The sequence below is a fragment of the Geotrypetes seraphini genome, chromosome 9 (assembly GCF_902459505.1).
Source record: "Geotrypetes seraphini chromosome 9, aGeoSer1.1, whole genome shotgun sequence".
Classification (NCBI taxonomy): domain Eukaryota; kingdom Metazoa; phylum Chordata; class Amphibia; order Gymnophiona; family Dermophiidae; genus Geotrypetes; species Geotrypetes seraphini.
In genome coordinates, this window is record NC_047092.1 from 171,748,855 (window position 1) to 171,763,556 (window position 14,702).

General features: G+C 49.5%; 1 protein-coding gene across 5 annotated transcripts in view; it reads left to right on the top strand.

Annotated features, from left to right (window-relative positions):
- FNDC3B (fibronectin type III domain containing 3B) overlaps nucleotides 1–14,702 on the top strand; it is a 490,638-nt gene that overhangs the window by 48,065 nt on the left and 427,871 nt on the right. The gene's annotated exons all lie outside the window — the stretch shown is intronic.

Genomic DNA, 14,702 nt, shown 5'->3' on the forward strand with positions numbered 1-14,702 from the left:
AAACTCTCCTCTTCGGCACCGAGTCGGCGATGGACCCCTCACCTTCAACAGCGGTACCTCAAAAATCGGCACCGTCGTCCTCGACACCGACCGACCCCGCATCGGCGTCACTGGTGCCAGGTAAGCCGGCTAAGAAGCCTTCCTCTTCCCTCGAGCGCCCTCCGGCTACGGTGGCGACACCGTCCCTACCGGCATCGCACCGGTCCCGCAAACGCTCCGCCCCGATCTCGGTGAGTGCCTCGTCATCGGCCTCCTCATCGCCGGGGCGTGGAGCGGCATCTAAGGAACCGAAGAAAAAGAAAGCGGTTCCGATGCCACCCCTAGATGACCGTATCTCGGCCATCTTAAAGGCTCAACTCCAAGAACAGTTGAAGAAACAACTTGAACAACTGTTGCCCACTATCCTGGCACCGCTCCTTCCGGTACCAGACCGGCCCGAGCCCCGTACCGAGCCCCCGGTGTCCACCCCTTCGGTACCGGTAAACACATCCATGCCGATCCTTTCGGCCCAACAACTTCAAGGCGATCCGGTGGTTCTTTCTCAGGCCACATTGGATCCTCCTCGGCACCAGGCGGTACGGCATTCTTCTCGGGACCGAGATAGACGCCGGTCGTCCTCCCCTGGTACCGTTTCGGTGCGCTCTGGAAAGTCCTTGTCTAAAACTCGACATACCGCGCCCTCCACCCCGGTGTCTCGACCAGAAGTCAGGGACCCTGACTTATGGGAGGAAACTCCTCTCGGTACCGAGGAGGATCCCTCCTCATCTGATGAGGAACCATCGGCACCCGATGCCACCTCTAAACCAGAGCAGTCCTCATTTTCTAAATTTTTGAGAGAAATGTCTGCTGCTCTATCCCTTCCTCTGGAATCGGACTCAAAAAAGTCTCAAGCCTTTCTAGAGGCTCTAGACTTTGAGCAACCTCCTAAGGAGTTCCTCAAGCTTCCCGTGCATGACATTCTACGGGAAACGTTCTACAAAAACTTGGAAAATCCCCTCACGGTACCGGGAGCCCCCCGTAAACTGGACAACCTTTACCGTGTCATTCCCATTCCTGGATTCGACAAATCTCAATTGCCCCATGAGTCCCTTCTGGTTGAATCCACCTTAAAAAAGACTCAGGGCTCCAGTGTCTATGCCTCTACCCCTCCTGGCAGAGAAGGTAAAACCATGGACAAGTTTGGCAAGAGGCTTTACCAGAATGCCATGCTTGCAAACAGGGCAAACAACTATTCCTTCCATTTTTCCTTCTACCTGAAACATTTGGTCCAACAACTGTCTGCCCTCCAAAAGTACCTTCCTGAGCGCAAGGTCCCGCTATTCCAACAGCACATCTCTGGCCTTCTCCAAATGCGCAAGTATATGGTCCGCTCGATATACGACTCCTTCGAGCTCACCTCTCGGGCCTCTGCCATGGCCGTAGCCATGCGTCGCTTGGCCTGGCTCAGAGTCTCCGACCTGGACATCAACCACCAGGATCGTCTGGCCAACGCCCCCTGTCTCGGGGATGAGCTTTTTGGAGAGTCACTGGATTCCACCACACAGAAACTCTCTGCCCATGAGACCAGGTGGGACACCCTGATCAAGCCGAAAAAGAAGGCACCGCCTACCCGACCTTATCGGCCACAAACATCTTATCAACGGAGATTCTCAGCCAGACCACTCAACCCGCCTCCCCAGCAATCTCGGCGGCCCCGTCAACAGCAACATCATGCTCAGGCTCGATCCCAGGCCACTCAACCCTCTAAGCCTTCTCAGCCTACTAAACAAACTCAGCCCTTTTGACTCTTCTCTCCAGGGCATAGCCAGTCATCCACCCTTGCTACCTCTTCCACAACCCATCGGAGGTCGTCTCACCATTTTCTCCAGCCGTTGGGAAGTCATTACGTCGGACCAGTGGGTCCTCAACATCATCCGCCACGGCTACTCTCTCAACTTCCAGACTCTACCTCCGGACAACCTTCCCGTAGAGTCTGCTTCAAACTCATCCCAAACCCCCCTCCTCCTGAGGGAGGTTCAATCCCTCCTCCTTCTCAATGCCATCGAAGAAGTACCTCCAGATCAAAGGGGTCAGGGATTCTACTCCCGCTACTTCCTGGTCCCCAAAAAGACGGGAGACCTCCGTCCCATTCTCGATCTCAGGGACCTCAACAAGTGTCTGGTCAAGGAGAAGTTCAGAATGCTCTCCCTTGCCACGTTTTACCCTCTTCTTTCTCAACACGACTGGCTATGTTCCCTGGACCTCAAAGAGGCCTACACTCACATCTCCATCAACCAGAATTCTCGCCGCTACCTACGGTTCCAGGTACTGCACCATCACTATCAGTACAAGGTGCTACCGTTCGGCCTAGCTTCCTCACCCAGGGTCTTCACCAAGTGCCTTATAGTGGTAGCGGCCTTCCTCAGGTCTCACAACCTCCAGGTGTTCCCCTACTTGGACGATTGGTTGGTGAAAGCACCTTCATCTCAACTCGTGCTACAAGCCACTCATCACACCATCTCTCTCCTCCACCTCCTGGGGTTCGAGATCAATTACCCCAAGTCGCACTTGCTTCCCACCCAGCGACTTCAATTCATTGGAGCAGTTCTGGACACCACGCTAATGAGGGCCTTTCTCCCCTCCGATCGCCAGCGGACCCTGCTCCATCTCTGCCGTCAGGTACTCATGCACCCCTCCATCCCTGCCCGACAGATGATGGTCCTACTGGGTCACATGGCCTCGACGGTGCATGTCCTTCCTCTGGCACGCCTCCACCTTCGTACGCCTCAGTGGACTCTCGCCAACCAATGGTCACAGACTACGGACCTTCTTTCTCATCCCATCTCTGTGACATCATCTCTTCAGCAATCTCTCCAATGGTGGTTGAACTCCTCAAATCTTTCCAGGGGTCTGCTTTTTCATCTGCCCCCCCACTCTATGATCATCACCACAGATGCGTCCCCCTACGCGTGGGGAGCTCACCTAGGAGATCTACGCACCCAGGGACTTTGGACCCCACAGGAGCGTCGTCATCACATCAATTTTCTGGAACTCAGAGCCATGTTCTATGCCCTCAAGGCTTTCCAACATCTCCTCTGCCCTCAAGTTCTCCTCCTTTGCACGGACAATCAAGTCGCCATGTACTACATAAACAAGCAAGGCGGCACCGGATCTCGCCCCCTTTGTGTGGAGGCTCTGCGCATCTGGACCTGGGCCACGGACCGCAATCTTTTTCTCAGGGCGGTCTATATCCAGGGCGAACAGAACTCTCTGGCCGACAATCTCAGTCGCATCCTTCAACCCCACGAGTGGACGTTGGACCCTCCGACTCTGCTCTCCATCTTTGCTCGATGGGGCACTCCGCAGGTGGACCTCTTTGCAGCACCTCACAATCATCAGCTGCCCCAATTCTGCTCCAGACTCTTCTCTCCTCACCGTCTGGCCCCGGATGCATTCCTGCTCGATTGGAGGGATCGGTTCCTGTATGCCTTCCCTCCACTTCCTCTGATGTTGCGGACCTTGTCCAAACTCCGCAAAGACCACGCCACCATGATTCTTATCGCACCTCGGTGGCCTCGCCAACACTGGTTCTCACTCCTGCTCCAGCTCAGCTCCAGGGAACCCATTCTACTTCCTGTGTTTCCTACTCTACTTACGCAACAGCATCAGTCTCTGCTACATCCCAATCTGTCTTCGCTCCACCTGACAGCTTGGTTTCTCTCGGGCTGACCTCTCCGGAGAATCTATCTCAACCGGTCCGCCTCATTTTGGACGCTTCCAGGAAACCGGCCACTCTCCAATGTTACCATCAGAAGTGGACCAGATTTTCCTCCTGGTGTCTCCGGCATCATCAAGAACCCACCTCCTTAGCGGTGGAAACTGTCTTGGAATATTTGCTCTCACTGTCCAACGCTGGCCTCAAAACTACCTCCATCAGAGTCCACCTCAGTGCCATCACTGCGTTTCATGAGCCTATTCTCGGAAAACCCCTCACGGCTCATCCTCTGGTTTCCAGATTCATGAGAGGACTCTTCAACATCAAACCGCCTCTCAAGCCTCCTCCTGTCGTCTGGGACCTGAATGTGGTTCTCTCAGCTCTCATGAAACCTCCGTTTGAGCCTCTTGCCACAGCTTCTCTCAGGCTTCTTACCTGGAAGGTGCTTTTCCTAATTGCCATCACCTCTGCCAGGAGGGTTAGCGAACTGCATGCACTGGTTGCCGACCCACCTTTCACTGTTTTTCACCATGACAAGGTTGTTCTGCGTACCCACCCTAAATTCCTTCCCAAGGTGGTCTCAGCTTTTCACCTCAACCAGTCCATTGTGCTGCCCGTCTTCTTCCCTAAGCCTCACTCGCATCCTGGGGAACAGGCGTTGCACACGCTGGATTGTAAGCGTGCCCTTGCTTACTATCTTGATCGCACCAGAGCTCACCGAACAGCCCCTCAGCTCTTTTTGTCTTTCGACCCCAACCGTTTGGGTCGTCCTGTCTCCAAACGGACACTTTCAAATTGGCTTGCTGCCTGTATTGCTTTCTGCTACGCTCGGGCCGGTCTCTCACTGGAAGGAACTGTCACGGCCCACAGAGTCCGAGCTATGGCTGCTTCTGTGGCTTTCCTCCGCTCCACGCCCATCGAGGAAATCTGCAAGGCGGCCACTTGGTCCTCAGTTCACACGTTCACTACTCACTACTGTCTGGATGCGTTCTCCAGACGGGATGGACACTTCGGCCAATCTGTGTTACAAAATTTATTTTCCTAATGGCCAACCATCCCACCTCCCTCTTTGTTAGCTTGGAGGTCACCCATGTGTTAAGAATATGCTGCCTGCTTGTCCTGGGATAAAGCACAGTTACTTACCGTAACAGGTGTTATCCAGGGACAGCAGGCAGATATTCTTACGTCCCTCCCACCTCCCCGGGTTGGCTTCTTAGCTGGCTTATCCTAACTGGGGACCACGCACTCCTCCGTCGGGCGGGAAGGCACTCGCGCACGCGCGGTGCGGCCAACTAGAAACTTCTAGTTAAAAAGGTCCGTACCGAGGGCTCCGTCGGTGACGTCACCCATGTGTTAAGAATATCTGCCTGCTGTCCCTGGATAACACCTGTTACGGTAAGTAACTGTGCTTTATCTACCGACTCCACAGCCCTGGTCTCAGCTACAGACTTACTCCCCTGAGGTTTTAACCCTAGTGGTCAGTGTTGTGGCAAACTTCAGTGGGGTTTTTTTTTTTTTTTTTTTTTTTTAAATGCCAGCCACTGAGGTTAACTGATGTACAGTGGTGCCTCACACAACGGACACCTCGCACAGCGCACGCTGCGCACAACGAACTTTATGTCTTGATTCGTACAACGAACTTCGTTTCACACAACGAAGTCGCCCGAGCTGCATCCTTCCGCGCAGGCACTGCGCTTAACTGCCCTCTCTCCGCCTGGCTCCCTCTTGCCCCCCCGACTCCCCGACACGATCGGGGCAAAAAGGAGCCCAAGCCCTCTTGCCCCGCCGATTCCCCAACTCCCCGACAATATCGGGCCAGGAGGGAGCCCAAGTCCTCCTGGCCACGGCGACCCCCTAACCCCACCCTGCACTACATTACGGGCAGGAGGGATCCCAGGCCCTCCTGCCCTCGACGCAAACCCTCCCTCCCCCCAACGACCGCCCCCCCCAAGAACCTCCGACCGCCCTCCCAGCCGACCCGCGACCCCCCTGGCCGACCCCCACGACACCCCCAACCCCCTTCCCCGTACCTTTCTGTAGTTGGCCGGACAGACGGGAGCCAAACCCGCCTGTCCGGCAGGCAGCCAACGACGGAATGAGGCCGGATTGGCCCATCCGTCCCAAAGCTCCGCCTACTGGTGGGGCCTAAGGCGCCTGGGCCAATCAGAATAGGCCCGGGAGCCTTAGGTCCCTCCTGGGGGCAGGGCCTGAGGCACATGGTCGGGTTGGGCCCATGTGCCTCAGGCCCCGCCCCCAGGAGGGACCTAAGGCTCCCGGGCCTATTCTGATTGGCCCATGCGCCTTAGGCCCCACCAGTAGGCGGAGCTTTGGGACGGATGGGCCAATCCGGCCTCATTCCGTCGTTGGCTGCCTGCCGGACAGGCGGGTTTGGCTCCCGTCTGTCCGGCCAACTACAGAAAGGTACGGGGAAGGGGGTTGGGGGTGTCGTGGGGGTCGGCCAGGGGGGTCGCGGGTCGGCTGGGGGGGCGGTCGGAGGTTCTTGGGGGGGCGGTCGTTGGGGGTAGGGGGGGTTTGCGTCGAGGGCAGGAGGGCCTGTGATCCCTCCTGCCCGTAATGTAGTGCAGGGTGGGGTTAGGGGGTCGCCGTGGCCAGGAGGACTTGGGCTCCCTCCTGGCCCGATATTGTCGGGGAGTTGGGGAATCGGCGGGGCAAGAGGGCTTGGGCTCCCTTTTGCCCCGATCGTGTCGGGGAGTCGGGGGGGCAAGAGGGCTTGAGCTCCCTTTTGCCCCGATCGTGTCGGGGAGTCGGGGGGGCAAGAGGGCTTGAGCTCCCTCTTGCCCCGATCGTGTCGGGGAGTCGGGGGGGCAAGAGGGCTTGAGCTCCCTCTTGCCCCGATCGTGTCGGGGGTGCCAGGGACCACACGGAGTCACCCACCGTACCACCCGATTCGGGTAAGCGCAGGTATCGGTGGGTGGCTTATTTGCGGGGGGGTGCCTTATTTTACATTTTTTTCTAAAAAGGGGGGGCTGTCTTATTTGATGGCCCTGCCTTATCATCGGGGAAACACGGTAGAAAAAAAAAAAAAAAATGAACAGTTAAGTCCCAGTTTTTGCCGCTGAGACTCTGCCCTCTCTCACTGTAAAATTAGACTCTACTTAGTCTGTCTTTAAATTTAAAAAATGTGTGTTGTTTTAAAAAACAATTATGTTTTTAGATGTATCTAAATAAAAATAATAACCAAAAATTTATCTTTTTTTTATGTCATATTAGCATATTTTATGCTACAGAACGAATTATTTTTTTTAACATGTATTGTTATGGGAAAACGCGTTTCACATAACGAACTTTTCGCATAACAAACTTGCTCCTGGAACGAATTAAGTTCGTTGTGTGAGGCACCACTGTATTAGAATAGCCCAATGCTGTTTATGACGCTGTCCATGTAATAATACACCATCAGTCCACAACAGCATTTAATAAACTTCAAAGTACCTAATTTTTTTAAGCAAACTTTTTTTTCGTGATAAATAACTAATTACCTCTATGGTCTTCAGTTCCAGCCACCCACCAGCCAAATTATTTGAACGCTTGTTTTTCTTTTCTGGCTTTTATTCATCATCAGACCTTAGTTTTTTTAAAGTACTTGTGCTCTATACTCTGTTTTGTGCCATTTTAAAGCTTATGTACTTAAGTTTAGCTATTTCTTCATTCTTTTTTGAACCTTGGGAAGGACCTTAAAGTTCAACAAGTTCCGCCCAAAAGCTTTTTCAAGAACGGGTCCCCACTGAGGTTAGACATAATCCATATTTTCAGTGCCAGTACAGGTACAAGATCCTTTATCCGAAATCCTTTTGACAGGCATATTTTGGTTTGTACCTGGAAGTCTCGGCAGTCATTTTCAGCATCGAGAGATCATGGACAGGAGCGAGTGCGAATCGCTCCTGCCCCAACATCCCGCTAGATCAGTGTCTCTCAAACTTGTGTGCCACGGTATATTGCTGTGCCGTAAGAGATTCAGGGTGTGCCACGAGAGATTCCAGAATTTTTACTTTATTATTTTTTTTAAAATTCCCTTCATAAATATACACTAGAATAGATGACATGTATGTCACATACGCAAAAGTCTGTCAATGTTGTGAGCATCTGTGTGCATAAGGATTCATCCGCCCAGACAAGCACCATTCTTTGACGTGATTGATCCTTGAAAACTAACAACAAGTACAGTCAAACCTTGGTTTGCGAGCATAATTCGTTCCAGAAGCATGCTTGTAATCCAAAACACTCGTATATCAAAGCGAATTTCCCCATAAGAAATAATGGAAACTCAGACGATTCATTCCACAACCCAAAAACTTTAATACAAAATACTATATGTACTTGTATTGCAAGACCTCACTCGTTTAGAACAGTCAGAGAGAGAAGAACCATCGGCTGAGTTGTGATGATGTGACGCGTGTATACGGTATGTACTTGTATTGCAAGACATTGCTTGTATATCAAGTCAAAATTTAATAAAATATTTTGCTTGTCTTGCAAAACACTTGCAAACCAAGTTACTTGCAATCCAAGGTTTTACTGTAGTTTTAGTTTTTAGTTTTATGCAGTAATTATCCTAACTTAGGCAACAAAGCAATCAAGGCTTTGTTACCATTTGGCTCTTTTTATCTTTGAACTTGGATTTTCAGCTCTGACAGAAATTAAGAGAAGAATTGCAGATGGTGGATGATGAAAAATGTGTTTCCTTGTCGACTATCGAGCTGCATTTTGAGCTAATTTGCACTCGAAACCAAGCACATCTATCGCATTGATTAGCAATTCTATTCAATCTACTTTAGTTTCACCATTGTTACAATTACCCATACATAACTTAAAGAACTTTAAATAAATAACTCTCAAATTAAATTTTTTTGTTGGTTTTGCAATTATAATGTGCTGTGAAAAAAGCATTATAAAGTTTGCGAGACATTTCACTAGAGACCACCATGGAAGCATGGTAGGCCTGGGGGTCCTGCCGCTGGGTCCGGGAGGGGGTGGAGAGGCATGCTGACAGTGGGTCTAGGGGGAAGCTGACAGTGACGGTGGCGATGGAGAAGGGATGCTATTGGGAAGAAGGACAAACAAATGGACCAGTATTGGTTTCAGTGTGTGTCACGTCGGGAAAATTGACTACTTCCGGTTCACATCAAATTTCGTTTTTGGAGCTTTTTCAGTTTTTGGAAATTCGGATAAAGGATCTTGTACTTGGATTCTGGCCAGTAATGAATATTTGCTATACCGCTGACTGGTGGTGTTATCTGGTTAACAGCAATTAATCAGGCGACCAATCGGATCAATGCCTTTTGAGTACCGACCCCTAAGATTGTAAACCCGCCCTGGACAGGAAGATACCTACTGAACCTGGATGTAATTCTCCTTGACCTACAACGGAAAAAGCTGTGTGCTTAGTTAGAACTCCAAACCTACATCCAGTGTGGTCCTAGAATGCCTTAACAATTCTGGATAAGCTGAACTTTGCCTGATTTTCAAAGTTTTTTTTCCCTGCAACTTTGTACTTACAAAGTTAGTGAATCTGTCTCAAAATTTGGAGGAGAACGTGCTTCGGGGATTTATCATGCTCAGCAAAGGCCTGATTTGGCTTTTTACCCTTCAGCAGAGAATGGGTGAAAACCTGTGACAAATATAATTTTGAGTTTATCTGTGAAATTCCAGTTGCACTTCTTTTCATGGGATGTGTCTATTCACCTTGAGTTCATTTTGGGTAGTCTTAGTAACAAATAGAGCTTTGTGAACTCTCGACAGAGTTTTCCTAAATTTAGCAGTAGAGTGGGGAGACAGAGGGGTTTTTTGAAGACACTAATCTGGTCTGTTTTCATGAATAAAGATAAGAATGTTTTACATTGAAGGCCATGTGCCCTGGCAGTATTCCAGTACCTGATATGAGGGGTTACTCTTTCAGTGCAGAGACACGCAGACTGCCACTGTGGTATCAGAAGGCCAGTGTCGGACAGAAGTACCCATATGCCCGGCAGAGTAGCTGTAGAGGGGGCTGAGCCAAACCTGTTTCTGCAGTGCATGATAAGCAGGTAGACGTGGCCTAGCAGAGCTATGTAACCCCCCCTCCCCCCGCCCGGCTGTTGAATTTAGACACATGGAATGACGGAAACTAACTCTAATTAGGGTTGCCAGATTTTATGATTGTCAATTCCGGACACCCTAGACCCGCCCACAGGCCTAACCATCTCCACGTCAGTCCCGCCCTAGCTCCGCCCCCCGCTACTTGCATTTGTCGGGCGCGGATTGCCTCCTGCCCAATGCGATTCAGAGGAGGCTTTTCAAAACCCGGACAAGCAAGAGAGGATTAATGAATAATGTGTTGCTCAGCTGGGAAGAGGTGGGCAGGACAGTGCCGATATCCGGTATAAATTAGTGTGGGCAAAGAGCGCCATAGGCTCCCTCTATCCAGCAGCAGAGAGGGCAGCTTTACTGCTTGTTTTAACATAGCAACTTAGTAAATGATGTCGGGTAGAAAGACCTTTATCCCAGGACAAGTAGGCAGCATATTCTCACATGTGTGTGATGTCATCCACGGAACCACGGTACAGCAGCTGCTAAAGCGCTCTTGCACTTTTAAGAACTTTTGAAAGTTCGCAACTGACCGCACTGCACATGCGTGAGTGCCTTCCTGACGGACGTAGGTGCGCAGCTCCTCAGTTCTCAGTTTTTCGCGGAGCTATGAAGTCGTGTGTAAAACAGTCTCCATTTTTGTTCTAGCCTTCCCGCTTGCGTGTGTTCTGAATTTTTTCTTCTTTTCTGTTTTTTTTATTGACGTTTTTTCTTTATTAACAAGTTCCTGCTGAACCAGAACAAACGCAGGTAGGGCTGGTCTCAGTTAAAGACCTGTGGGGCTGCCGCGTGAGCAGACTGCTGGGCGTGATGGACCAATGGTCTGACCCAGCTGCGGCAATTATTATGTTCTTATGTAACACCTGTTACTGCAAGTAACTGTGCTGTATGGTCTGTCCAGTCGCATTCATTATCAATTCATGATTGGCGCAATAATCCAATAGTTTTTAATAATTAACAACATTTTACTTGCTCGGTTCTACTTTTACGATGTCTTCCCCCTTCCCCCACTGCTCGTAAGATAACGGTATGAATGGGGTATGAAATAGGCACGTTTGATCTTGAATCCCTCCTTGTTATTTCCAAGGCTCAGGTTTAGTTTTTCTAGGGTTCGTCAGATCACTTCCTCGCAGTCCTGATTACAGTAAACGCCACCCAATGGATGCCAAGTTGAGAATGACAATATGAAATTAGCCTTTATGCCCATCTTTGGACTGGCAGATAGACTGAGAGAAATCTACTCTGGAGTTGGTGAGTGAATGTAAGGAAGTCTTTTGACAAGTTGTCTCTGGTCATTGTTCAAATGATGCATTAATATATTGCATACTAGAAAAAGAGGGTGGAGTTGGGATACCTGAAAATTATTTTTATTATAGTTTTTTAAAATTTTTTATTTTTTTTTTAAACTACTTTTCTAGTTGGTTTGTTTTTTTTTGTATAACTTTCTCACGTGATTTAAGCTTGTACATTCTTTAAGTCAGACTATTTGCCTGTTGAGTAATTTTAGGACAGAAATATTTGCTGAAACTTTAGAACACTCAATTTGTTTCAGATGTTAGTGATTTCTGATGAGCCATGTAACACCTTAAGCCTGTGTGTTATAGCCAGCTGGTAGATAAGTTAAACCTCAGCCGAGCTTTCCTTCTGGTTCTGCTTTTGTATTAATTTTTATAAGGTCTGCGTGAGGCCACGGTTCTTGCTACAAAACCTGTTCTCTTCAAGACTACAGACAAGAAGGATGCTTTATTAATGATAAACCTTTTTTCTTAAGCACAGGCAAGGACTATTGAGCTGAGCACAGTGGATCCCAGAGGGAAAGAAAGGGACTGTGGACTGGAGCTAGGGACTATGGACTGGAGTTGAGCACAGTGGATCCCTGAGGGAAAGAAAGGGACTGTGGACTGGAGCTAGGGACTGTGGACTGGAGCTGAGCACAGTGGATCCCTGAGGGAAAGAAAAGGACTATGGACTGGAGCTAGGGACTGGACTGGAGCTGAGCACAGTAGATCCCTGAGGGAAAGAAAGGGACTGTGGACTGGAGCTAGGGACTATGGACTGGAGCTGAGCACAGTGGATCCCTGAGGGAAAGAAAGGGACTGTGGACTGGAGCTGAGCACAGTGGATCCCTGAGGGAAAGAAAGGGACTGTGGACTGGTGCTAGGGACTATGGACTGGCGCTGAGCACAGTGGATCCCTGAGGGAAAGAAAGGGACTGTGGACTGGCGCTAGGGACTGTGGACTGGAGCTGAGCACAGTGGATCCCTGAGGGAAAGAAAAGGACTGTGGACTGGAGCTAGGGACTGGACTGGAGCTGAGTACAGTGGATCCCAGAGGGAAAGAAAGGGACTGTGGACTGGAGCTAGGGACTATGGACTGGAGCTGAGCACAGTGGATCCCTGAGGGAAAGAAAGGGACTGTGGACTGGAGCTAGGGACTGTGGACTGGAGCTGAGCACCGTGGATCCCAGAGGGAAAGAAAGGGACTGTGGACTGGAGCTAGGGACTGTGGACTGGAGCTGAGCACCGTGGATCCCAGAGGGAAAGAAAGGGACTGTGGACTGGAGCTAGGGACTATGGACTGGAGCTGAGCACAGTGGATCCCTGAGGGAAAGAAAGGGACTGTGGACTGGAGCTAGGGACTATGGACTGGAGCTGAGCACAGTGGATCCCTGAGGGAAAGAAAGGGACTGTGGACTGGAGCTAGGGACTATGGACTGGAGCTGAGCACAGTGGATCCCTGAGGGAAAGAAAGGGACTGTGGACTGGAGCTAGGGACTATGGACTGGAGCTGAGCACAGTGGATCCCAGAGGGAAAGAAAGGGACTGTGGACTGGAGCTAGAGACTGTGGACTGGAGCTGAGCACAGTGAATCTGGCAGGCAACAAGTAGCTCATTTATATGAGAATGCAAATTTTATTTTTAGACAGCTGCATTCTCTTATTCCTCAGGAAGATGTGCAGTAAGCGCCATGTTTTCACCATTGGTATTTTTTAGTCAAGAGACCAGGGGGGTCCTTTTACTAAGGCGCGCTAACCGATTTAGCACGCACCCATTATATTCTATGGGCGCCTTAGCATTTAGCGCGTGCATGCACTAAGTCGATTAGCGCGCCTTAGTAAAAGGACCTCCGAGTGTGTTACATTGGATGAGTGTTACTTCACGGTTTTCAGCAGATTTGTGAGTTTCTCAAGGACAGTCGTCGACCTCCTTTTTTTTTTTCTTCATATTAACTAAATAGAAATTGCAGATTGTTTTGATGCACCGCAGTGCTTGGGATGTAAAACAGACACTCGCCCAGATGGTGGCGAGATTTTGGGTACGAGCCATTCAAGAGACCTAATTAAACGCATCTGCCTCTCGACCACATAATGGCCTCAGAAGAGTCATATCTTCTGTGTATGTGTTTTAAAGAGAAAAATGCCAGTCATGTTTGTTATAATGAGTGTGCAAAACTGCAGAGGCTTGGACTGTATTGGCCGTACGCTCTTTACCGTGTCGCCGTTCTTCTGTGTTTCTATAGGTGGTACGAGCATGTTCACATCTCACTTGAAAACTCACATCTTTGAGGTTGCTTTAAAATCCAACAGCCTTCATCCCCCCCACCCCCTCCCCACCTAAGCATCTTTGGCGCGTCCAGAACTGTGCCGGTCTTGTACCAGTATTGACTCGTCTATCAGTAGTAAGGAATGGTCAGAAGTGTACCCTAAAGAAGGTGAACTGGACCTCAATAGGGTAAATAAAAGTCGAGCCTTCCCAATCAGGAGCTGCATGTCAAAGCAGCTCCTGATTGGTGAGGCCCGACTTTAGTACAGGAAGAGGTGGTCGGAGCATACAGCGAGTGATTTCCTTCACTCGCCGGCGCTCCGGCTGCCCTCTCCAGCTGTCCTCTCCTGGTCGGCGGTTCTCGGTCAGAAAGTACCATGAATGACCGGGACCGCTGACCGCGAATTTGCAGGGGAGCACTGTACATTACAGGATGAAATAACTTTCAGTTACTGGCCCTGGATGTATCTCATTCCTGTTTGCAGAGCATAGCGACTTCCGGGCAGAACTGTTTCCATACTGTGGTGTTGCAACTTTAAAAAAATTATTTAAAAATTTGTGTTCCACTGCTTCTTGCATTCTATACGGATAATCTGAAATAATAAAATCAAATCAAATGTATTACACAAATAAACTATACTTAAAAATATAACGGTTAAATCCTGTCTAAATGAAACCATCAGTTCTTGCTCAAGAACTGCTGCCATTTTAAACGAGAAGCTTTGATTTGCTTGCGATACAGAAGTGCTGATTACTCGTAGCAGGGGTTTATTTCTTGCTGCTTTCCCCTGCAGTCTCTACCCCTGACGCAGCCTGTGGTCAAAACGTGGCCACATTGGGTCATTAATATTAATAAATCGGACTTTAAGTTATTTGGATTGATCTGCCTTTTTGGCCTTGTGCTTGATTTGTGGGGAGTGTGTGGCACAGTGGTTAAGAGCTACGTCCTCAGCAACCCGGAGGTTGTGGGTTCAAATCCCATGCTGCTCCTTGTGACCCTGGGCAAGTCACTTAATTGAGCCCACCAGGAAAGATGGGGAAAAATGCTTGAGCACCTGAATGGAATCCACTGGCTATAAGTGGTATAAAAATATTTGTGTTGTAAACAAAAACATTTTCACTTTTCTTTCCAGGTAATTGATTTGTTATTTAAGTTTACAAGAGTTTGGGAATTGTAAAATAAAACAATGTGATCCTCACAAAGAACAGTGGAACAACCTAACTTGCATCTGATACATACATTGAAGTTTCCATTGGTTTGGGGTTTATTTAGTGGCTGAAATATCATCCGACCTTTGTTTGTCCTTGACATTGGAGGGTACTGAGTATTTAGCCCTGCAGGATTGGCCTAGACCAGAGGTAGGCCATTCCGGTCCTCGAGC